The sequence below is a fragment of the Suncus etruscus genome, chromosome 4 (genome assembly GCF_024139225.1).
Source record: "Suncus etruscus isolate mSunEtr1 chromosome 4, mSunEtr1.pri.cur, whole genome shotgun sequence".
NCBI lineage: Eukaryota > Metazoa > Chordata > Mammalia > Eulipotyphla > Soricidae > Suncus > Suncus etruscus.
Window position 1 is genome coordinate 145,553,824 of NC_064851.1, and position 25,947 is coordinate 145,579,770.

Consider the following 25,947-nt stretch of genomic DNA (forward strand, 5'->3'; position numbering starts at 1 on the left):
CTGACCAGAAAAGTAACCCCATAAAAGTGTGGGATAATCCAAGATATTAAGCATTAATTCTGTGATTACGTCCAGAATATTTTTATAGTAATCATCAATTACAATAAATAAGAGTGTTAATAATTTAAGTAACCATTGACAGATTACTAGAGAAAAGTGTGGTGTACATATTTGCACAATGTCATTAATCAGTTTTTTATAATGCCACTTGGTATCTAAAAAATTAAATTCTGCAATTTACACTAACTTGAATAGATGTAGAAGGTATTTTTATTTGTGAAATAAGTTAGAGAAAGATATATACTGTTTTATAAAAATATTTTATTATAAATTTAAGCATCAGGGTTTACATATTTCTTTATAGTTGAGTTTCATCAATATTGAGTGTCCATCAATATTTCAGATTATTCCCTTCAACCTTCCCAGCCTCTTCTTTGTTGTTGTTATTGTTGTTGTTGTTGTTTATGGGCCACATCTAGTGACGTTCAAGGGTTACTCCTGGCTATGCACTCAGAAATCGCTCCTGGTTCAGGGAACCATACGGGATGCTGGGGGATTTTGAACCATAGTCCATCTTAGGTCAGCCACTTGCAAGGCAAACGTCCTAGTGCTGTGCCATCGCTCTGGCCACTTCCAGCCTCTTCTTGATAGATATATTTTTATGTAATTTTTTTATTTAACCAACTTTATTACATACATGATAGATATATTTTAGTTTTATTATTGTAGTCTGAAATCATGCTTGCAGAAAATACTGTTTTTAAAATTAATTTTACCTAAGTGTGGTATATAAAGACATTTAATGAATTTAATAAAATAAAAATAAAGTTTTAGGGGCCGAAGTGGTAGCTCAACAGTAAAGTGTTTGCCTTGCACGTTGCTAAGCTAGGACAGACCGCGGTTCTATCCCCTGGTGTCCCATATGGTCCCCCAAGTCAGGAGCGATTTCTGAGCACATAACCAGGGGTAACCCCTCAGTGTCAAACTAATGTAGCCCCCTCCAAAAAAAAAACAAAAACGTTTTAGAATAGTATAAAATTGTGGTTACCATAAAGAAGGGGGAGCAAACTGGTTAAAGGAGGAATTTTATGTGACAATTTATGTGACAATTTATTGTATTCCTAATAAAATTTATTTAAAATTTAAAAATCCCTTTTTCTTGTGGTTCACCCCCCACATTCTCCTCAAACTTAATTAGGCAGACAAAGGCCTCTAGCTCATCTTCAAATAAGTCTGAATCTATTGGCCAAGACACTTGAATATATTATACAAGAAAGACAAAGTGAGTAATAGTGTCTGAAGTAAAATGGTTAGATCAGACAAATAATTCAGATAGAAATGATAGGTGCCCTTAAAGATACAAAGAAAATTATTATAAAGAAGAAAGTAGAAATGTAAATATATTTTATAAGTACATAGAGTATTATGTATGAAAATAGATTTTCATTAATAAAGGTTTAGATACATAGAATGATTTTCATTATGAATACATCTCAGAAAAAGAATTAGAGTTAAAAGACCTGACTAAAGAAATTTCCTTATACAAGAAAGATAAAGTGAGTAATAGTGTCTGAGGTAAAGTGGTTAGATCAGATAAATAATTCAGATAGAAATAATAGGTGCCCTTACAGGTACAAAGGAAATTATTATAAAGAAGAAAGTAGAAATGTAAATATATTTTATAGGTACATAGAATATTATGTATGAAAATAGATTTCCATTAATAGAGGTTCAGATACATAGAATGATTTTCATTTTGAATACATTTCAAAAAGGAATTAGAGTTAAAAGACCTGACTAAAGAAATTTCCTAAAAGGAAAACATTGTTATAAGTCAAGAAATGGGCTTTAAAGTAGTATCAATAATGGTGATATGAACCAAATTTAAAATTCTGCTAATGCCAAGTGTTGTGAGGACTTGGCAGAGTAATGCCAGAGTGTGAGGAGCCATAGAAGTGCATACTTACTACTGTAGTATCAAAGTTACTGGTACAAAGCTTTGGAAAAATATATTAAATGCCAAAAAATATATTTCATACAATAATTTCTGTCCTAATAATTATACTGCTAGGCAAATAGCTTAGGAAAATTCTCAGGCACACATACTTGGAGATATAAAGAGAATGTTTATGCAGGCATAATCTTTAACCAAAAAAAATGGGGAAAACAAATTTTCGTCAAAAGTAGGTTTAAAAAATATAGGGATTACATTTATTTATTTATCCTATTGTTGTACATTTGATATAAGAGTATAGAGTGTAATAAAAATAAATTAATTTAAACCTATATGCTTAAAATCTGTTCATCTCAAAAAATATTAATGATAGTACCTATTTTAAAGAAAGAAATGTAATATTGCTAACACCATAAAACCCAATTAAGCAAAGTTAAATAATACGATGTTAAGAAATACGTATCTAACACAAAAGGACCTAGGAGAGAGTAAACAAACAGGTACAGAATCTGGAGTCATGCACATAACAGTATACTTTTTTTTTTTTTTAATACTTTAAGGGTGGAGAAACCCTGTTTCTCTTAGACCAAGGGAATTCCCTTTCTAATCTCCCCAATATTTACTATGCCTATACCAAAGAAAGCACAAATTAATTTTTTTCGGGCCACACCCATTTGATGCTCAAGGGTTACACCTGGCTAAGCTCTCAGAAATTGCCCCTGGCTTGGGGGGACCATATGGGAAGCCAGGGGATGGAACCGTGGTCCTTCCTTGGCTAGCACTTGCAAGACAGACACCATACCTCTAGCACCACCTCGCTGGCCCCAATACAAATTAATTTTTTATTGTTATTGTTGTTGTTTTTGTTTTGTTTTTATTTCTGTTTTTTAGCTCTGTTTTGTTTTTCTTTCTGGACCGGGATTATTGTTTGGTTGTTGTATTTATTGCTGTGGTGCCTTTAAGGTTTTTAGTTTGATTTTTTTTTTTTTTTTGGTATTGTTGCTATGTTTTTCTTCCTTTTTCTCTTTCTTCTCTTAAACAGATATTTATAGCCTCAAGAAGGACTCCTCCTGTTTTTTGCTTGTTTGATTTTTGCCCCAACCTTTTTTTTTCTTTTTTTCTTCTTTCATTCAAACAGAACCACATAACTTGAACCATCTTGTTCTGCCTCACAAACTGAGGAGGAAATAATGGAGATTACCAAGACCAAATAGTAGTATGAACATTGAGTAGAAATAAAAAATTATCAGACTTAGGTACCAAATCCAAAGCTAATGACAACAGGATCAATATCCAATCTACAACAAGCTAGACACAGAGGGGACCACTTATACAAGCAGCCTGGGGAGCAAAGGAGGAGGATATGGGATGAATGCTGGGGAGAGGAAGGATAACCTTGGTGGTGGGAATGCCCCTGATTCAATGTCACTTTATACCTAAAATTGTACTGTGCATGATTTGTAATCCACTTTGATCAAAATAAAAATTATTATTAAAAAAAGAAATATTTATTCAAATAGCTAAAAAGCTATAAAGAATGAGTAAAACAAAATAAAAATTATAGTCATTTCCACTTAGAGAAGATGAAATTAAATGTATTCCTGGTAGTGGATATATGGTCTTAGCAATGACTATTTAGGTGGGTTTAATTTTAATTTAATCTGAATATATATCATAAACATTATATATCTGAATATATGTCATGAACATTATAAATTTGGTAACATTATACCAGCAACAAATCAATAATGATTAATTTATATAATTAAATTAAAAAATTCCAAACTGAAAATAGGAAAGGAAACAGAAAATATTAAACAAGTTCTGATATTTACTGATTTATCCACTTATTTTTTGAAATAAAAATGTTCTTGGACCAATAACATCAGAAAATTTCCAAAAAGTTAAAATGCATAAATTGAATAAACAAAATACCTGGGAACTTCAGAGTTAATGCAGCAACGAAGGCATTTGTCTTGTACATAGCCAACTTGGTTTTGATCCCCTAAGATGCATATAGTCCCCTAAATCCACCTGGAAGTGACCTCTGACCACAAATCTAGGAGTAAAACCTGAGCATAGCTGACTGACAAACAAAATACTTAAAATAATAAATAAAAAATATTTGGTTTAGTAAGTACTGTATAAAACAAAATTTAAATATAAATCATGTTAATAGGGAGTATTGGAAATGATGATTAACAAATTACAAAGCAAAAAATATCAAAGCACTTTAAATATAAATGCTCCTGATAATATAGTTTAAAAATTCTAAGTACAACTACTAACACAAATGAAAGGCAAAATGAAACTAATAAACACTTTTCATTAAAGATTTCAATCTCTTCATAAAACAGATCAAATGTCAAACAGAAATGAAAGGAGAAATAGACAAAAAGATTATAAGCAATATAATAAAGATTTATTATGTATAATATATAATAAATAAATACTATATATTTATAGATCAGTATATAATAAATATATAAATAAATATAAAGAGCAAACTTATAAATAATTTGCATTATTTTGAAATAACATAGGCAATTTATAAATATGAGTGCTCTGAACAATGAACAAAACTCAATATTTGGAAAAATAAGTAAGTATCTTAGCAATTATTCAAGAATGCAATTAACTTTGGTATTGATAACAAAATAATGTTTTTAGAACATTTATGTCTAAAAATAAAAACATACTAATATATAATTATTAGTAACAATAATAATTCATTATTTAGCTAAAATAGACATTATTATGAAAATATTTATTTAAAGCTAAATAAATACTTATGAATCATGTCAGAATTTATTATATAAATTTCCAGTACAAAGATATAAAATTTTATGAAAAATGTTTCAAACATTTAAAAACTAGGTAAAATTCAAAATAAGGCCTTTAAAAGATGAACATTATTCATGAAAAGAAAAATGAAATTATTCATGAAATGTTCCCCAGACATACAATCACTTAATTTTTGATAAAGGGGCAAGAAATCCTAAGTGGAGCAGGGAAAGCCTCTTCAACAAGTGGTGTTGGCACAACTGGTTAGCCACATGCAAAAGAGCAAACTCAGACCCCCAGCTAACACAATGTATGAAGGTAAAATCCAAATGGATTAAAGACCTTGATATCAGACCTGAAACCATAAGGTATATAGAACAACATGTAGGTAAAACACTCCATGACATTGAGACTAAAGGCATCTTCAAGGAGGAAACTACACTCTCCAAACAAGTGGAATCACAGATAAACAGATGGGGATATATTAAGCTGAGAAGCTTCTACACCTCAAAGGAAATAGTGCCCAGGATACAAGAGCCACCCATTGAGTGGGAGAAACTATTCACCCAATACCCATCAGATAAGGGGCTAATATCCAAAATATACAAAGCACTGACAAAACTTTACAAGGAAAAAAAAAACTATCTAATCCCATCAAAAAATGGGAGAAGAAATGAACACTTTGTCAAAGAAGAAATACAAATGGCCAAAAGGCACATAAAAAAAATGCTCCACATCACTAATCATCAGGGAGATGCAAATCAAAACATCTATTGTAGCATTAAATAATTAACGATGGGGCTGGATAGAGGTGGATGGATGGATTTTTCTCTGCCATCCCAGGCCACATGGCTCCGCAATCCCCATTCAGCCGGCAGGTCCCAGGTTTAGGTGAACAGCGGAATCAGACTCATCCAGAGACAGGCATCAGGAAGCATCAACTTTATTCATGCCCTATTCACCACATGTGTGTGGCCTATATCATAACCTTTCAAGCACAGCATTCTTAGCTAGCCCTGCATCTTAACTCCTTTCAGCCATCTTCCCTTTGACCTCCATGCTGGCCAAAGACCAAAAGGGCAGAACCCTAATCCCCTGGGTCAAAGGCCTTATATAACCTTTCAAGACCACTCCCCGGAATGGGAGGGTCTCAGGTAGATACACCTAAATCCAGGGTGGAGTTACAAACTATGAGGTACCATCTCATGCCACAAAGATTGGCGCACATCACAAAGAATGAGAACTAGCAGTGCTGGTGGTGATGGGAAGAGAAAGGAATTCTTATCCACTGCTGGTGGGAATGCCACCTTGTCCAACCTTTATGGAGACAATATGGAGATTCCTCAAAAAAACTGGACATTGATCTCTCATATAATCCAGCTATACCACTCCAAGGTATATACCCTAGGAACACAAAAATACAATACTAAATCCCTTCCTCACATCTATATTCATTGAAGCATTATTTACAATAGCCAGACTCTGGAAACAACCAAGATGCCCTTCAACAGATGAATGGCTAAAGAAATTGTGGTACTTATACAAAATGGAATATTATGCAGCCTTTAGGAGAGATGAAGTCATGAAATTTTTCTATTCATGGATGTACATGGAATCTATTATGCTGAAATAAGTCAGAGGGAGAAAGACACAGAATAGTCTCACTCATCTATGGGTTTTAAGAAAAATAAAAGACATTTTTGCAATAATTATCAGAGACAAAAGAGATGAGGCCTGGAAGGTCTAGCTCACAATATGAAGCTCACCATAAAAAGTGATGAATGCAGTTAGAGAAATAATTACACTGACAACTATCATCACAGTGTGAATGAATGAGGGAAGTAGAAAACCTGTCTCAAATACAGGCAGGGGGTGTGGAAGGAGGGAGATTTGGGACATTGGTGATGGGAATGTTGCACTGGTGAAGGTGGGTGTTCTTTATATGACTGAAACCCAACTGCAATCATATTTGTAATCAAGGTGTTTAAATAAAGATATTTTTTAAAAAAATAAAAATAAATATAAGGAAACATAAAAGAAAATATTAAACATAAATATAGTAGCATAATGATAAAATATGTAGTAATTTGACCAACATATCCTTACCATAAATTATTATCAACTATAATAAGGAATCATCAACAATTAGAAGATGAGAGTCTTTTAAAGTAAGTTTAAGGTATGGTACAAGGAAGGTACAAGTGAAGAAAGCCACAAAAATAAAATCTACCATGAGGTTGGATTCAGATCCCCAGTAGTTAATGGGTGGTGGTAATTTATAGGATTAGAGGGACAGACAAAAGTAAATATCAATCAAGGAACCAAGTTGAGACTGCTAAGTGTGAATCTGGTCAATGAGATAGGAGCAAGACTTAAAAAGTAGCTATCCCAAAGATAAACCCAAACTAAACCAACCTCTCATGAAAATATATGATATTTGCTTAAGGAAGATAAAAAATTTTATTTTCTATTTTCTATGAAAAGGAACAGTACGATGTCCTGCAAAACATCTAGTATAGATCATCAAGATCTCTGAAAACTATATTAAGGCAGAGATCGGGAAAACTGAGGTATCCCTGAGACAATACTATTAAGATACCTTTCAAAATCTTGAAAAAAGCAAACTACTACTGGAGGTTCTTTCAGATTGATAAGGGGGAGAAAAAATCCAAATGACAGGAATGTTTTTCATTTGCTCCAATAAAGAGACAACAGCTGCACTTGGAGCCAACACCTGATTCTGTTTATGACAGTCCACGATATTCTCCACATCCAGTCAACATTTCTTTAGGTCCAAACAGGTGAGTTAAATAGCAATATAATAGATTTCACCACTCATACTTTTTGTAATGTCAGATGATGCCATAAACCTCTGAAATTTCTACAGAGATGCACCATTACTTCTGATTTATTACTTTGAGATGAAAGAGAAGTTATACAGGTTTTTATTTAGCCCTTCCAACCACAATGGCTCTCATCCCAAAATCAACATGAGGGATTCTTCAACTTTCCAAGTACATGTATTACAAATCCAGTTACACATTTAAGATCTGAAGAACAACCCATATGGTAGATCTATAGATGAATTGAGCCCACTATACATCAACTTTAGTTAAAGTTTCACATATTACTTAATTTCTATAGACCTCTACTTTGACTAATGGGCAAGAGTCATATTTTGATAGCCAGGAAATAGTATTGATTAATAAACCATTGCCCCCCATTCTCTAAACAATTTGAGTAAAGTGCAGTCATTCTATTTAATGCCGCCTATCTATTTGTGTTTTGACTTCAAAAGAAATTTAGTATCTACTTGTGAAAAAAGAGAGTCCCTTCTCAATTATTGTGCTTAACTGGTTGTCAAGAGTGGCTACAAAAAAAAAATCTTAATCAAAGTTCCAGGGTGAACTAGTCTGGTCAGCAAGAAACTACTCACTGGAAAGTTGATGATATTATTCAGAACTAGGTTCATGGTGGTTGCTGCTAAAGTCATAATCTGAAGGATAGTTGGAAAACTCATGTAGCTCACAGAAGTGTCTTCAAAGAAGACAACTAGTAGTAAGTGCTGTCAGTTGTTCTGAATATCACAGGAGTAACAATGATGGATTATATATTGGATCCAAGATAAGAAGTCCCTCCCTCCAGAGTCCTCTACTGATAAAGCTTCATAAAAAGGCAACTTACAAGACCACAAGGTTTTAATACCACACACAGCAAGCAGGGTGATCAAGGTGAGTTTGGGATTAAAAAGCAATAAGCCTGAACTGAAGGGAAAAAGACAAATAGCAAAAGTGAACAAACTACAAAACTAACTGAGGAGAAAAACTAATAGAAGTCTGAAGCAAGATTAAGTAAGAAAAATTAACAAAAAGAGAAAAGATATATAAAAAGAAATAATATTAATTCAATAAAGATCTTGTGTGCTAAATAAAAGAGCAGAGATTTTAAAATTCACTGAAGTTGAATCTCAACTCAGGTATATTTTCTGGAAAATAAAACAAAACAACAAAAATACAGAAAATGGGTAGAGATAACATAAATTATTATTAGTCTCAGGTGAACTCCAGAAATTTTTCTGCATATTCCTTTCTGGTGTATTCCCCTTCTGTACCAAGAAACTTCTTTTCATACATGTGCAAAACTAACATAGTCAAACATCTACAATGGTTTACAACAGGATCGTCCTCCACAGAATTTCCTGTGCTTTTTTGGCAGGGTTGGCCTGTAGCCAATCTTGATTTCCAGGGAATTGATACCCAATCATCCTGCCCTGTATGAAATAACCCCTTTGGTGCAATTCATGCTCCAGAACTCCCTAGGCAATTAAACCTTTCCTGAAGCCACAACTCTACCTCTTCTTCCCCTGTGCTTACTGGCTTCTTTCAGTCATTCTTGATGACACTTTTCCTGTCCATTATTTGGACTAGAATCCTTGTTTCCACTTCTTTACCTAGGGATTCCAACCTGAGACGAGGGGACATGTTGAAATCTACACACTAGGAACATGACTTCACCAAGATATTTCAGATTCGTTAGAGCAAGAATTGGGCTCAAAAATTTTGAGTAGGAGCTAGATTTTAGGAGAGAGATGACTATCAGAAAAGCTTGAAACAGAGAAGCAGAGAAAATAAAGGACAGTAGTAGATAAGGGCTCATCTCTTGAAAGACTCCTTAATGAAGATGTGATATCACAGATGAGGAATAAAAACTAAAATAAGATGACAGAATGAGGAAAAAGGTGGCAGTTCCAATTCAGTTATCAAATAACCAAAGAATTGCATTCAGAGAAAGTATCCCTTTTGCAGAATTGTCTCACAACGCTTAACATCAGGGCCAAAGAGATAGTACAGCAGGTAGGATGCTTGCCTTGCAAATGGCTAGCTTGTGTTTGATTTCTGGACCAACAAATCCAGTCAGAGTGCTTTCAGGATACCCATGAGTGCAGAGTTAGTGTGGCCCTTAGCCACAGAGGATGTAGCCCTAACCTCCACCCACTCACAAAAATAGACATCCAAAATAGACATGCAATTTCCAGAGCTCTCAAAAGCATTATCCTCTTTATATAAAAGGACCTCTGAGATGGGATATTAGGAATTCCCATTTCTTTAATTGTTTCTTCTTTTGAGCTTAGTTTCCAAAAGAGAGTAGTTGTCTATTGCATCATGCCCATTGTCTTTGGATTTGCCATGTGACTTATTTTGGCCAGTGTATGTAAAGGAATATGACACAAGCAGAATCTTTCTATGTGCTTCTGAGTTTTGACTAAGTTGTTGTGTTTTTGCTATCCACCTTCAGAAGAATATATCTCAGTAATTGTCATTAAAAGACTGAAAAGATATGGAGAACAGATTAAATCTAATCCACCCAGCATCTACAGATATATGTAATTCAAAACCCAGAAGAAACACAGATTCCTTCTCACTTGCAAGGAAGAAGCAAATGCTTGTGAGCACTAAATTGAAAATCATTGTATTTCAGTAATGTTTGTTAGACAGCACTATTGCAATAATAACTAATACAGGTAGGCAATCAAGTGTTTTATAATGTCCTTTAATCATATAAAACAACTGAGATACAAGGAGGTTAAGTACGTGTTCCATGTCAGAGCTCAAGGAAAAGGGTTAGCTATGTTCATATCCCCCCACTCAATAGAAATATTTATAAATGCTGATACACTTTTAGAGCTTATAAGTCCAGCATTCAAAGGACTAAATTTTAAATGCTTTTAGAAATACAAAGTACAGAGTATTCTAATAAACTAAGAAATACATGTTTTCATATATGCTGCCTATTAAGTCTGTTCATATCGTATCAGCAAACATCATGTCGTCTTGGAGAGGTTCCTAGATTTTCCTGTGAAATGTTTTTCAACGCCTGAGTGAATCAAAATGAATGTAAATGAGCTTTATTAAGTCAACCCCACATGGTGCTGTATTGTCAGCATTTGTAGGGCTGTGACAGGTTAGTTATTGCAGTTTGAAGGAAATGTCACCAACACAGCAGTCTGCAGAATTAACTTAAATATATATATAAATATATATTTATAAAATGTCTCAGGATTTTCTACCCTTTGGAGACCTGTCTACTCCTCAGAAGGTGACAAGGGCCTGAGAGAAGTTGAAGTTTGCTCATTCTTTTTCATCAGTATTCACTCTCTTTCTACATGATACCTGAGGCCAAGGGTCAAGGAATACAGGGAACCACCCAGGCTTCTGATAGCTACTGTTAATGGACTGTGGAGAGGAAATAGAATGAGGGTGATTGGAGTTGACAAGGAATGACAGGAGTCAGTGGCAGCAGTGCCAAGTGCCCTGTGCACCCAGAATGAGTGTCAGACTTCTTAGGGAGATAGGATGGAAGCAGAAGTTAGAGGGTAAAGACAAGTGAAGCATGGTATGCTGAGCTGTTGAACCCTGGACTTTATTAACTCCAAGGAGACTAAAGATCCAGTGGGGATAATGGCACTGCTTTGTGAGCTCTATCCTTTTTCACACCCGCACAACACTTCAGAAAGTTTTGACATTGTGTTCAATTCCTTAAATGACCTGATGGAAGAAGTCAGGTGTGTTCTTTCTTCAAAATCCTCATACTCGTTCATTCCTTGTGTGTGACTGTGGGAAAATATTTTCTTCAAGTCCAAGAGTCTTCTTATCAAAAATTCCTTTCTTTGCATAAAAATACCTCCTGGGAAAAATAATCTCACTAAGCATTCAACTAAGAAGACCTTAATGAAAAAAATACCCAGTAAGTAAAATCTTGGGAATAGCATTTGGTACCTAAAACCTGAATTACATCATACACTATAAAGAAAATATTCCTAAGAAACAGAACTGGACCAGAAAGAGATATTCTGGCCTCTGATTTCTAAATTAACATGGTTTGTACTAGGTCTCTGCCCACCATCAGCCCCCAAAGCAGTCATGGGGTGAGGGTCATAGTAGACCTTCTCCTGGCTAAATATGGACATAGGCACTCCCTCCTCAATTCACCTCTAAAGTGCTATAAATAAAGAGCATGGGGGAGTTCCACCCACTTAATTTCCATTTTTGGAAGAAATTGAATATTGGAAAGAGAAAGAGAATTCCTAATTTTGCCTAGCTGAACAGGGACAGGCCTTCTTTTCCAAAACGGTTTCTTGTAAATCTCATCACACACCACTGCACACTGCATTTGTTCACAAGGAAAGTAAGTTTCAACTAATCTTGACCACAACTACGATCAGAAGCATTTGTTGAATGGTATTGATTAGGGGTATGTGTCCGTGAGTTTTTCTGTACAGAATGAGTTTAAAGGATTCATTCATTCTCAGCAAACATTTGTTGACTGCCTATTGTCCCTGACCTCTGGGACCTCACAGTCTTGGCCAAATTGGCCCAAATCCCTGGAGGTTTAAATGTTAATAACTTCATGGAAGTGAAAGGGACAAGCATTCTCTTTGAAGATTCATTTCATTAGGTAGCGAATAAAGGAGGGGTATAGTGGTCCTGGGGGGGGGGGGTAATAGCAGAGTAGGAAGAAATTAACCCTTTGCAAGAAGACAGCTGAAACCCAAACAATCTACTTTTGCTTTGCTAACCTCATAGGAAAACTGCTATTCCATTATTACATATCACAAGTAAATAACTTAGAACTCTGGAAGTCCAGGAGTTTATAAAGCTGTCAGTTGTTGAAGTTCATGAGAGTTGACAGAATATGAAAAGCTCCAGAAACCAAAAGAACAAGTGTTCCTACAAGAACTGAGCTCTGGCCAAGCATCATGCATATTCAGTGACTTGGAATTATTGTACATAAGGTCAAAGCCAAACTGGAGTAGTTCCCTGTAGTGTAGACTGCTAAACAAAAATGTCTAGTATGCAGGTCCTTCAGAACTAAATACAATTTTAAAAAAATCCTGAGGCTACAAATAGATTTATAATCTTCTCGTGGTCCAGAAGAAGGTCTACTTTTTGGAGGAAAAAAATGGCCGAGAAAAGAAGATGGCGCCAAGGGCTGTAAAAAAAAAAAATCAGTCATACGGAATTGTTAAAGGAGGGGACAGAAGAAGAATCCAAGAGAAGTGAGTTGCTCCAGGAGAGTTTCCTATCATTAAGCCAAGGAAACCACAGATGGTGTGGAAAAACCTCACTTAAGCCATTTATTTCGACTCTTTCCCCACTAGACATTTTTAGCAGCTTTCTTAATAGTAGAAAATGACTGATTTGAATTTTATTCCTTTTTTCTACATAGACAGCCGTGTTCTGGAAAGAGCCATGAATCAGGCTCAGGGCTGATTCCTGCTGTGACTATGTGTCTGAGTACAGCTGTATGACCTTTAGAAGAGGTCCTAACAACCAGATGTCAAGGTTTCCTGGTCTAAAGTTACAGGTTGCTAGGACACATGATGATTCATGGATGAAAAAGCATATGTAAGGTATTATAATGAGACTTTCTTAATGGGATTCTTAGAAAACTAATAAACATAAATATAAATAACCAAAAAATAAAAGCTTCTGTCTAAAGTAATCAAAAAGAGTAGAAGAAAGCTATATTGGAGCAAAGCTTTTTGAAATTAAATTTGTGTTGACTCAAAATATTTAAATTTGATGATAAGTGCAATCACAACAAACACTATGAATATCCTAACACTGGGCGGAGAAAAAGGACACCACAGAAGGCATTTGCCTTACAAGAGGTAAATGGAGTTCAATCCCTTTAACTTCATATTGTACCTTGAGATCACCATGAGTGATCCCTGAGTGCAAAGCCAAAAGTCCTGAGAATCTCTGGGTGTGACCAAAGAAATTCTAAAACATGTAAACAATTTAATGGAACAAAAAAATAAGTTAGGGGTCAGATTGGTGGGACTGACCGGGGTTCGACCCCCGTGCCCCATATGGTCCCCCAAGCCAAGGGCGATTTCTGAGCACATAGCCAGGTATAACCATTGAGCGTAAATGTGTGCGGCCCAAAAACCAACCAAACAAACAAAAGCTATAAAGCATCTTTTTGTTGTTGTTGTTGTTGTTGTTGTTGTTTGGGAGGCACACCAGGCATCACTCAAGGGTTACTTTGGCTCTGTGTTCAGAAATCACTCCTGGGATGCCGGAATTCAAACCTATGCCAGTCCTGGGTCAGTCATTTTACCGTTTTACCACTTTACATCTATTTTACTGAAGATAGATATGGAATAATAGAGGAACAAAAGTAAAAGACATGGTAAACAATAATAAAATGATAATACAAAGTGCTTCACCGTCAGCAATTACAGTACATGCAAATATGTTATCAACACCCATTAAAAAAGAAATTAGATTTGAAAAAAAAATGGATTTGAAAAAGTTTCAATAAATATATGAATCCTGAAATATACTATGTATATGTCCTGACCACTATAGAACTAAGAATTAATAGAAGGAATTAGGTTAACAGAATAAATTAGGGAAGTTTTAAAATATAAAATTTAAACATCATAATTTCGAAAAGTCAATAGAAACAGTGTTTGTTTTAGTTATAAGGAAAACACAAAATAAGTTAGACACTACTTTGAGAATAAGGAAACAGAATCTAAATAAAACAAAATTTTTAGTGTACTGCTTACACAAATTTAGAAGGAAAAGTTTAGTTGAAATACTAGTATTTTTTAAAGAAAGATTTCAAATTAATAACCTAAACATTCATCTTAAAATGTAACTATATAAAAAATGAATTAAGAGAAGATAGAAAAAAAGGATTCAAGTAGAAATCAATAAAATAACAAGTGAAAAAACAGTAGTAAAATCTTTAAAACATGGGGAGAAGCTAATGCATGGTGAACAACCAGGGTTCAATCACTAGCATCATATGATCCCCTGAGTCTGCCAGGAGTAATTTCTGAGCACAGAGCCAGGAGTAACTCCTGAGTATAGCCAGGGGTGGTCCCAAAATCTAAATAAATAAAAAATAAATAAAAATAAAAGAGTGCCATAAATAAAAATAAAGCTTTAAAACAGAGGTTGAAGCAATAATATAGTAGGCAGGCCTACAAAGCTTGATTCTTGGCTTACTATATGATCCCCAAACACTGCCAGGGGTAATTCCTGAGTGTAGTGTCAGGAGCAACCCCTGAATATTCAGGTTGTAATCCAGCCCACCTTGAAAAAAACCACAAAACTAAAACAAAGAGTTTATTCTTTGGAAAGATAATAAAATAAACAAAACTTTAGCTAAACTGGCAAACGGGGGTTAAGACTAATATTAGTAAAATCAGGAGCTAAAGAAAAGCAATGCTAACTTAACAGAGGTGCTAAAAAAAAAACTATGAGGAAATTCTATGAAAAGTTATGTGGCAACAAATTATTTGGAGAAAAAATAAAATTAAAAAAATCTCAATCTCAGATAAAAAGTAAAATATGAAATTATATCAAGCAATGTAATTGTACATTTAAATTAGTAATTGAAAACCTTCCCACAAAGAGAACACCAAACTTTGATAAATTCACTGGTGAATTCTACTATGTTTTTTATAAAATAATACCACTAGCATTCTTTAAAAACTCTACTCAAATAAAATTCAAGAGGAGAGTAATAGGTTGGCTAGAACAAGAAAGGAAATTATAGATCAATATTCTCATGACTCTAGATATAAAATATTTAACAAAATTCAAGAACATATCATAAGAATTTTACATCATTATCATCAGATGCCATTTATCTAAGATATTTTGATTGGCTTACCATGTAAAAGTTTTTGATGCAATTTGTCATTCTAATAAAAAGAACAAAGTCTATTTTAATTACTCTAGAAAAAGCATTTGATAAAAGTTAACACCGTTTTCTATGTAAAGAAAAAAACTCAACAAAGTATACCTAGAGGGAACTTTCTCAATCTGATAAAGGTTATCTACAAAAAAACATCAGTCAGTATACTTAATAATTTAAGATGTAATGCTTTTCCCTAAAATTAAAAAAGGCAAGCACATGAACTCTTGGCCCTGCTATTCAACATTGACAAACTGTCTCAAATTGAAGCAGTTATAAAGAAAATGAACCTCATTCAGATTAGACAGGATGAAATCATATGAACATGTGTACAAAATCTAATGAAATAAAAAATTTTAAATAAAATAAAATTCAATAGAATCAATTGAAACTAAGTTCTACATGATCGTGCAATACTGAATAAATATGCAAAAATTTTTATTTCTATATGATAACTAGGCAATTAAAAATTAAATTAAGACAGTTTCATCTAAAATATTTAATAATGTTTATTTATTTATGAGGCCTCCTAAGTGATGTTCAGACAGATACCCTCCTGGCTATCCTCATTTATTTAGATCAGCAATGACCCAAAGATGTGATGTTCCTTCAGCATTGCAGGACTCAGCTACATGCACTTTAACCCCTTTTGTACTGCTCTGACAAAGTTTTCAAAAAATAAGTTCAAGATTTGCATATGGAAAATTAGGAAACATGTTAAATAAAAACATAAGGTCAAAATAATTATAAATGTGTATTCTTTTGTGGATTGGAAGACTGCAACCGGCATTATTCTTCAGATTCTTTTAGAGTTTGAACACAATGTCTCTGAAAATTCTCTCTAGCTTTTCGCTAAATTAAAAAATCTATCATATATATAGAATCTCATGGAATATAAAAAGCTCAAAACAATCTCAAAAACAAAAAATAAATTAGAAAGACTTAGAGTTCTTGATTTGTAAACTTACCATAAAGGGAAAAAAATCAAATAACATGATTATAGAATAAGGAGAGACATAAAATCAAAAGTTGAATTTAAAGACTAGATATAAATCTTTACATTTATAGTCATTTGATTTTTAGCAATGAATCCAAGACTTTTCAATGGAGAAGTAATAGTTTTGTCAACAAATGATACTGGAACAACTGAATATGCACATACAAAATAATAAATTAAAACACCATATCTCACATAAGTAAAAGGAAACTCAAAATGAGTTTTAGGCATATGTATAAAATCTAAAACTACAGAACTACTTTAAAAAATAGGAGTAAAGTTTTATGATGTTGAGCTAGTTCATTGCTTTTGGATAACATATCAGTAAGAAAAGATGTATAGGACCAAAGATATAATACAGCATATAAGGCATTGCATACAGCTGACCTAAATTTGATCCCCAGCACTACATATAAGCACTGCCAGGATTAAGCTCTGAACACTACAGGGTGTAGCCTAAAATACTCCCCCCCCAAAAAGGAAATAAAAGTATATAAATTTGACTTGACAAAAATTAAGAAAACATTTTGTGCTACAAACTATATCAATGTTAAGAAAAGAGAAAACATAATGAAAGAAAATTATCACAAATAATCTCATAAATACGCATACTCTTAGGATTGGAGTGATATTACAGCAGGTAGGCCATTTCCCTTCTACAGAGCAGATTCAGATTTAATCCCTGGCTCCCAGACCCCACTAAAAATCAACTTTGAGTTCTGACTCAGGAGGAAGCACTGAATATAAATCCGTATAGATTAAGGAAAAAAATTAAAAAACAGACTTATTTTTGTCATTCAAGAGTCAAATACAAATTAATTTTAAAATAAGGAGTATATTTTATGAATAGATTCTTTAATCACCATGAGATACACACTTCCAAAGTTGTTTGTGACTGAGCTTCAGTCATATTACATATAACACCCTTCACCAGTGCAAATTTCCTGAAACCAATGTCAGTTTTCTTCCCACCTTCCCTGCTTTCTGCATCTGAGGCAGACATTTTTCCTCTCTCTTTCTCTTTCTTGCTCACTCCCTCTTTTTCTCCCTTCTTCTCCCCTTCTTTCTCTCCCTCTCTTTATTTAGACACTGTGTTTTGCAATATTGTTACTGGAGGGGTATCATGCATATTATTTTATCTCCTTCAGCACCCAGTTTTTGTCCGGAGCAATCATTTTAATCTATCATTGTCATGTGGTCCCTTTTCTGCCCTAATGCACTCACCTGTTATTTGTGGCAAGCTTCCTACCAAGGCCCTCATTTCTATTGTCTTTGAATATTAGTACCACACTATCTTTTTTCTATATCCCACAAATGAGAGAGAAATGAGTCAGAAGGAGAGGGGTAGCCATAGAATGATGAAAGTTTTTAAATAAACACCACTCGAAATGATTTGTAATGAATAGTAGAAACATATAAGATCACTATCATTAAGGAAATACATATGAAAGCCACAACACTGTATTACCACACATCAACTTGGATGGTTACAATGCAAGACAGACAATAGCAAAGTGCTGGTGAGACTGTGGAGTAATATAAGCATTCAGTATTTAATAATGTGAATATAAAATTATGCAGCACTTTAGAAAATAATTTGGTAGAGTCTATATTTATTAGACACAGTTATATTACCCCTTAATTTATCTAATATATCCAAAATTCCTATGTTTTGTCTATATGTTTGTCTAAATATATATTGTCTATATAATATAAATGTAATGTCTATATTAAAAACGTGTACATAAATGCCCATAATGGCATTATTCATAGTAGTCAAAGATAATCCAAATACCCATGAAGTGGTGAATGAACAAACAAAAAATGACCTATCCATACAGAGAAATAGCATTTAGCTATTAAACAATGAATTACTGATCCAATCCATATTGTGAATGTTGGAAACATTACAACAAATGAAAGATAAGTCACAAAAGGTCTGTATGATTTCACTTATATGAGCTGTCAGAAAACAAGTTTATAGAGGCAAAATGTGTATTAATTGGTTGCTTAGGGCCTATTTCTTAAACTGTGAGTTGCAGCCCTGTAATAATTTGTGTGACTAAATATGGGGTCACAAAAGTAGTTTTAAGGTATATTTATGATTTATTATCAGTAATTGTTTAAGTTTTAATCAATTTTATATAAATTAGACTTGGCAATTATATACTTATATTTATAATAGTATATCTTATATACTCTGGGTAGAATAAGAACTTCTTAGGATGTAAGGAGTTGGAGTAGAAGCCCTAGCCAAGGGCAGGTGAATGAGAAGGTGGAGTGGGAAATGATTGCTATGGGTCTTATTTTTGAGGATTAGATTTAAAAAATTATCTGACATGAATTGTTGTGATGGCTCTACAACTCCTAAAAATATTTAAGGCCATTCAGTATACTTTAAGTGGATACTCTTCTGATAGGTAAAATATATCTCAAAAAAGATATCAGAAAGGAGTCTATGAATTAATAAGGAGAAAAAGATACTCAGATTTTCCAGGCTTTAAAAGAATCTGGGTCTTAAGAAGGTGACAAGGACATGATTCTTTTTTCTATGAAAAAAAAATTTCTACTTTTCAAATTTTTTTACTTTAAAATAAATTCTCTACTTTTGCATATCTATGTGTTGTGAAAATAGGACCTCTTCCTAGCCCAACTGCTAAGTTAACAACTGACTGGTTTGATCTTTTCTGTGGTTCTACCATAGCATCAGTCTCTTGGCCCCTAGGGGACATATCATGGATTTATGGATTCCTTCTTTTTATTACTGCTGTGGAGCACCTGGTTCATCCCAGGATCTCTGGATTCTAAAGTCAAAGTAGCCAAAGGCATAGACTGGCTGTGTGGGAACTCTAAAAATTATGAATGGAGGCAAGTACATTTTCTCTGTCTAAGGACTCTCCTAGTCACAGTTCTCTGTGACTGTAGGCATAGCCTGGGTAGCATGCTGCTCTGGGTCTTAGTTGCAGCTCTGCTGCTCTCAGGGATGTAGAGTTGCCATTAGCTTTCAGGTCTCCCCCACAGCTCTGCACTCTCTCAGAGGTCTAGAATAGCTGTAATTTTCTCCACCCTCCTGAGTTCTCTGAGTTCATCTCTGTAACTAGGAGGTAGCTCCTAGTAGTAGTGGTATTGCTTAGCTAACTGCACCAATAAAATGTCCGTCTCTCAAGGTCGTCTAGTCTTAGGGAAGTCTCTTATAGACAACAAAACAAAGCTAGTATAAGGCCAAGGCCTCACTGTTTCCTCAGTCCCATTCCCCACGTCCCACTCATTTCCTTTACGCAAGGACTCGTTCCTATTCCCCAACTAGATCAAAGCCCTAACCCTGCTTAATGTAAGAGAAAAGTCAAATAGAACAAAAGTTCCACACAACTGGTATATTACATAAGTTCTGTGTTGAATTGTACATCATTCTGATTTAGACCATTTACAAAGACTCAATTTGGGCTCCAGAGAGAGTCTTCGGTAGGCAGAGTATAAAGTACTCAGGTATGTATATATACCCAGAGTATAAATTTACCCAGGCAAGGTTCTGGGGAAAGTGGAAGATAGGCTAGGGAGATATAAATTAGGAGCCAGGCACAAGAGATCAGTAATGTAGGGTAAACTTGGAGGGCAGCAAACAGAAGAAAGCAGACCCTATTAACAGCTAGTGCATGTAAGCAATGAGAGAGAAGAGGTGCTCAACAATTGCCTCCCATTTTAATTTCACTGGAACATGCCCTTTTCAAGCAGCATTTTCCAGAACAAATGAATGATTCAGCAGAGTGGCAGAAAGTAGGTAATTCTCAATCTGGTTTAGCTTTCATCTGATAGACTTATTTAATATATTGACATCAGACTACAATTTGTGTTTATTCAGCTACATTCAAGTGTAAGCCATTGGTGATACTGCTGTCAACATATTAAGAAAAGGCTTATTTGTAGAAAACAGAGCGCCTTATTTTCTCCAGTTGTGAAGGAAGAAATTGAAGAGTGAATGTTGGATTACACCAGTTGCTATAGGACAGACAGGTGAGATTCAGAGACAGCCTCTACTCATAGGAAAAACTCTGGTCCCCAAAGGCTTCAGTAATGATATGAGTTGTCTGTGTGCTTTGTCGAGTTTCTTTGAGATACCAGACATAAAAGCAACAGAGAAAGCAATATGGCACATCTCAGTGTCCTGAATTGAAAATGGACCTGGGGCTTGAACAGATTCAACTTTTTATTTTGCAGCTGAAGAACTCAGCCCAGAAGGAGAAAGTGACTTGCCCAAGCTTACTAAATTAAGGGCATGTCAGATTCAAAGCAAAGAGCCCTGCTTCTCTCTCCCTAAAGATGCAAAGCCTCCAGGCAGGCTAGCCTGTCCCCAATAGTCATCTAAGCATGTTTGCACCTGCCCTGGCATGTCTCAGACTCAAATCAGAAAAACCTTCTGCTGCAACCCTGATGAGGAAATTAAATTAGCTACTAATTGGTTAATTGGCGGCAAGCTCTGTAAGGCAGTAAGGAACAAATTAAGTTGGAGCGAGAAGCACACATTTGTTAGATCAGATCATCTTCATTATCGCCTCTGTGGCCCACCAGCGATGCTATGCACTTTCCCCCAGGAAAGCTCGTACAGGAATCCTCTGACCTTTTAGCTGCCAGATAAATTGTTTCTTTCTCTTCCTTATTATGTCTTGCTTCTACCAGAGTCCCTTCCTTCTTTCTTTTTGTAAGCCAGCATATCCTCAAAACTCTAATGTCAGTAGTGTGCTGATAAATGATTAATGACAGGCTCTCTGGGGTAAAGAACTCTGATTTGTAGCACTTAGCGCTTTCCATGGTATCAATACTCCCGCGATGGGCCAATTTCCAAGTACCAACGTGACATCTCCCAGCTCTCAAGATTCCTGAAAATGTAACTGTTGGTTCTTACAAGTGAGTACTAGTTGGCTCCAACTCAACACTGATCATATATGCACAGAGGTGAATGAGTCTTAATAGGAGGTCTCATGTTGTCAAGAAAATAAGTAGGGAATTTCGCATCTCTTGCAGACTGTGAAATTTTGCATAAAAGAATCGCAAGATTTTTGTTTGATTTGGGGGCCATACCCAGCAGTGCTCCAAGGCTACTCCTGGCTCTGTACTCAAGAGTTAAAATTCTGGTTGGCTCAGAGAACCATAGAGGAGGCCAGGGATTGAACCCAGGTTGGTCTCATGCAAGGCAACTACCCTACCCACTGTGTACTATATTGTTCCAGTCCAGAAAGCACTAGATTTAGCAGTACTTCCTAATAAAGATGGCCATAGAACTAGAGTTTCTGAAATATAATTTAATAGTTCCTGAGATGCTAAGGATCCATTGATTTAAATAAATTTCTATAATCTTATCATTGTTGTTCAGTAATCTGGCTGTGGACACCATGGTAAGCCCTTTAAATAGATAGTGTTTTTAGATATAGACCTCATTCTCACATTAACTGAGCATCAAGTCTCAAATATTAGATACTGACCATGAGTGCTTATTCTAAGATTTTAGAATTCAAATACCATTACCCATCTGTGATTAGAGCCAACCAAGAGTTATGGCTCCTCTAGGGTAAAAGGCTTTCCAGGTAAGGAAGATTGCTTTTTAAAAAGCATTGAAAGATAATTAGAAAACAGTATGACTGCAATGGGTAGAAGAGGTTGTAAATCGGAAGCATGTATACTTTGAACAACACTCCATTTCTTAGTGAAAATGGGAAAGCAAGGATCGATCTTTCTTAACTCAGGACTTAGAGAATGCTAGAAAGGCCTGCTGAGCTCTGTCAGTGAGACAGAGAATACTGTCTTCTGACCTCAACTGTGGTTAATAAAAATGTGTGCAGCTTTTTCTTCTTCCTGTCCTATATAATGGTCATGGAATCACATGTATTATCCCTGAAGAAATTCCACTCATTCATCCTTGAGAAAGCATAACTAGGACAAAAATTTAATACTGAGCAAATATTTATTGAGCCTTACATTGTGCCAGGTGGTGCAAAGTACTGAATAAATTTTTTATTGTTTGTTTGTTTTATTTTTTTTTTCAATTTGATAGGGATTGATCCAGGAACAGCAGGCTATTCAAGATGGCATATTTAAGCTTAATGTTTATGTTCCTTAAATAACCATTCTGGAGCTTGAATCTCAATCACACACCTTTTATATATTTAAAGTCTTCAAGTTAGTTATACTTGAAGTAAGAAAGACTTCAGCAAACACACTTTGAGTATCTGTGGATATCTAACCTTATCACTATCTACATAAGGGAATAAGTATGAAGTTGTGGGCCCATTCTACTACTCTTCACCCTTTTCACATCTTAATGAATAAATTGAACCCATATTGTTCACACTTTACATACATTTCTTTCTTAGAAAGATCTTTTGTCTCCTAATATTGAGAATAATATTTAATAAAATACAGATAAATATTAGCACTTAGGTATGTCTTTTTAGAGATATTAATAAATTTGTTTCTTTTTAAAAATAATCATGAAGTGAAACTACTGAAAATTTGATTTGGGGATGTTGGGCAGTATAGAAATAAATGCAGATGTAACACTAGTCTTTGAACTTTTTTTGAACAATACACACTTTCAAACTTACTTTATTTCTGTGTTTCCCCTTTCCTATCAATTGATCCCCAAGCTTTGTGCCATGGTCCCCTTGGACATTGTTTCTATCTGTGGTCCCTTTGGGATATTCCTTGGCCCACAAGACTCCATATATTTCCTGGATGAAAAATTTCTCTAGATTGATACGGCTAGCAGACCCTGAAACAGAACAGGAGTAGCTTCCAGGTCTATCTCTGTGAAAAGCTGGTCTAGATCTCTATCTTTGAGAGTCTACCACCATGCTAACCAGTCACAGATTCCTGTAGCCTTGTGCTTCCAGACAAAAGTATGACATCAATATGTGTACTCATGAAGTAAGTAGAGATTGAAGAAAATTTCAGTTAGTCTCAGTGACAAAAGAGGAAGTGAATGTCATGAACTGACCACTGTTCCTGAGTTCTATGTTAAGTTACGTCATGTTCCAGTTGTGACTTTAAGAAAGATGCCTAGTTAAGGCTGATGTTCTGATCTTTGAAACGGGTTTCTAACAGTCATCTCATAGTTGGGAGTAATGTGCCCACTTATATTGATGATGGATCTTGATCTTCCTTGATGGTGATCAGGACAGAAAAACTCATGCCTGCCCTACTCTTTTTTAGGAAACTAAAAACATCATATCTGGACTTTTACACCCTGTAGATAAGCCCAGTTGCAGGTTATTATTTCATGCCTCCACCAGAGTCAGGCTGCCAGCCCCAATGACATAGAACTCTGCAAGACACCAAAATGTAGGTGAGAACAATGCTCCTCTCTGAAGGCAGCTGGACCTGTAGTTGATTAGTGCTGACAGCAGGTGTGGAGTAGACATTTTTGTCGACCGTCCAATATCCATAGTCCTCAGGTAATTCAAATTACTTTCCAAATGTCACTGTATCTGTCTGAGTCTGACAGCTCTTCAAACTGGGTCTCTTTCTCTGAGCCTGAAGACTTGGACATATTCCTGAAAGGACTTTTGATCTTCATTTCTTTCCAGGTGGGAGGGTCCTTTGTCAGACAAAGTCCAGGCTCATGAAATCTGTGAACAAAAAGCCTAGTGACAGGTATCCAGCATGTGAATGCAATAACATATCCAATGTAGAGACACAGCTAGTTGGATAAGACATATGAAATTCCTGAAAATGAACAGTCAGGAGAAAATGTGAATACTTTCTTCAAAGCCACAGCAGTAATACCTACTTATCTTGAATTCTGACTTCAGTAACTTCGAATGCATGTTAGTAGAGAAATCCTAGATACTTAAAATAACAATTGCACAGTCCCACACCAAATTCACAGACTGTATTGCTCAGAATCAAGACACTCATTCAAAGCCTTTTCATTCTTGCTTAAAATAAAAGTCTAACAATTTTATACAACTCAAGTTTTCCCAGTGCATGCAAGATGAATATGCAAGATATGTCAGGGAAGAAGATGGAGGTACCAGAGAAAGTTTAACAACAGCAATAAGAATTGATAGCTGGGTGTGTGGTAACAGAGCAAACGGACAGAACTAAAAGTGAATATAAAAGTATGGTGTTGAATGGTCATAAAAATTAGGCAGAATTGGCCATAAAAGGGTTAAACTCACTTATAGTTGTAAAAAAAATAAGATAAGGAGGTGTAAAATGAGTTTTAGAAAGCCACCCATTCAGAGTTCCTAAAGTAAATGAAATTTTGGCTTTGGAAAGAACAAGCTTAGAATTTAGGGAAAATTCACTTAAGTGGAACACTGTCTTCCCCTGACAGTGCAAGATAAATGAGGCGGTACTCTACCTGCAAAGGCCACAGCCACTGGCTGGGAAAAGAAAATAGCCCCCTGTAACCTTTCCAGTAGCTCATCATGTTCTGACATTTCCCACTTATCCTCCAGAAGCAACCTGGACCAGCTTTGCTTTAAGGAAATACTAGGACTGTGCACATGGCAACAGGGCAGAGTCACCTCTCTTTGATGTATATATGGGTCACAGAGCCCGGAAATAAGTGTCTCATGTTGGGATCTTGAAAGTCACATGCCTTCTAACTTTCTCTGCCTTTCTTTCTGCTATTACACAGGGCCCCTCCAAAGATGGGTTGTGGTTCTAACTGGAAACTCTTTAGTTCTCATTATGTATTCACAGTGTTTTTCATGTTCTTTTAATTTTAACCCAGAGTCCCCTTGTGCTTCTCCCTTCTGTTTTCACTGACTTCAATAGAGCTCTGCATGCTTCTAGAAGATATTTGAGGACCTGACCTAAGCTGAATGTTCTTATGTGGTATTTATCAACTTTGGATTTTATATGAGACCCTAGTAGAAAGCTTTGAAAAAAAAATACAGATGCAGGCTGAGAAAAACCCAATCATCAGGAGAATATATAAATCCTTCCAGAACTTACACCAAAACTTCATACCACATGCTACCCCAGACCACAGCATTCCAATAGCCATGCAGTTCCACCTCCTCAAGTCCTAGGCCCTGGTTGGCTTAAAATTATCAGCATGGTTTCTAGGTGCCCTGAAAACCACTTAATTTTTAAAGAGTAGATGAAAATCACCTCCCACAATTCCACTCCTACACCCATTAAATCTGACTCCATTTATCGGGACCCTGGGAGTTGAGAAAATTATTTTTACTAACCATAGGCCTTTTATAATATAACTGCCCTGCTCACACCAGAAAGTGCTCATCTAGATAAAAATTAGCAGCCCCCATGCTCCCCACAACTTTCTGTTTTTATTCTCCCAGGATACCCTTTTACCCTTAACCATTTAGCACCGAGTTAGCTCTAAATTACAGTGGCTCTTCATTGCGTGCTGACATTAATGTTTTTCAAAAGCTCCTCTATAACTGTAATGTGTGACCAGTAGATTGAACCCCTGTTTATCTGCCCCGATGAGTTGTCACTGCAAGATCTGTGAATCTAGTGAGCTCCACAA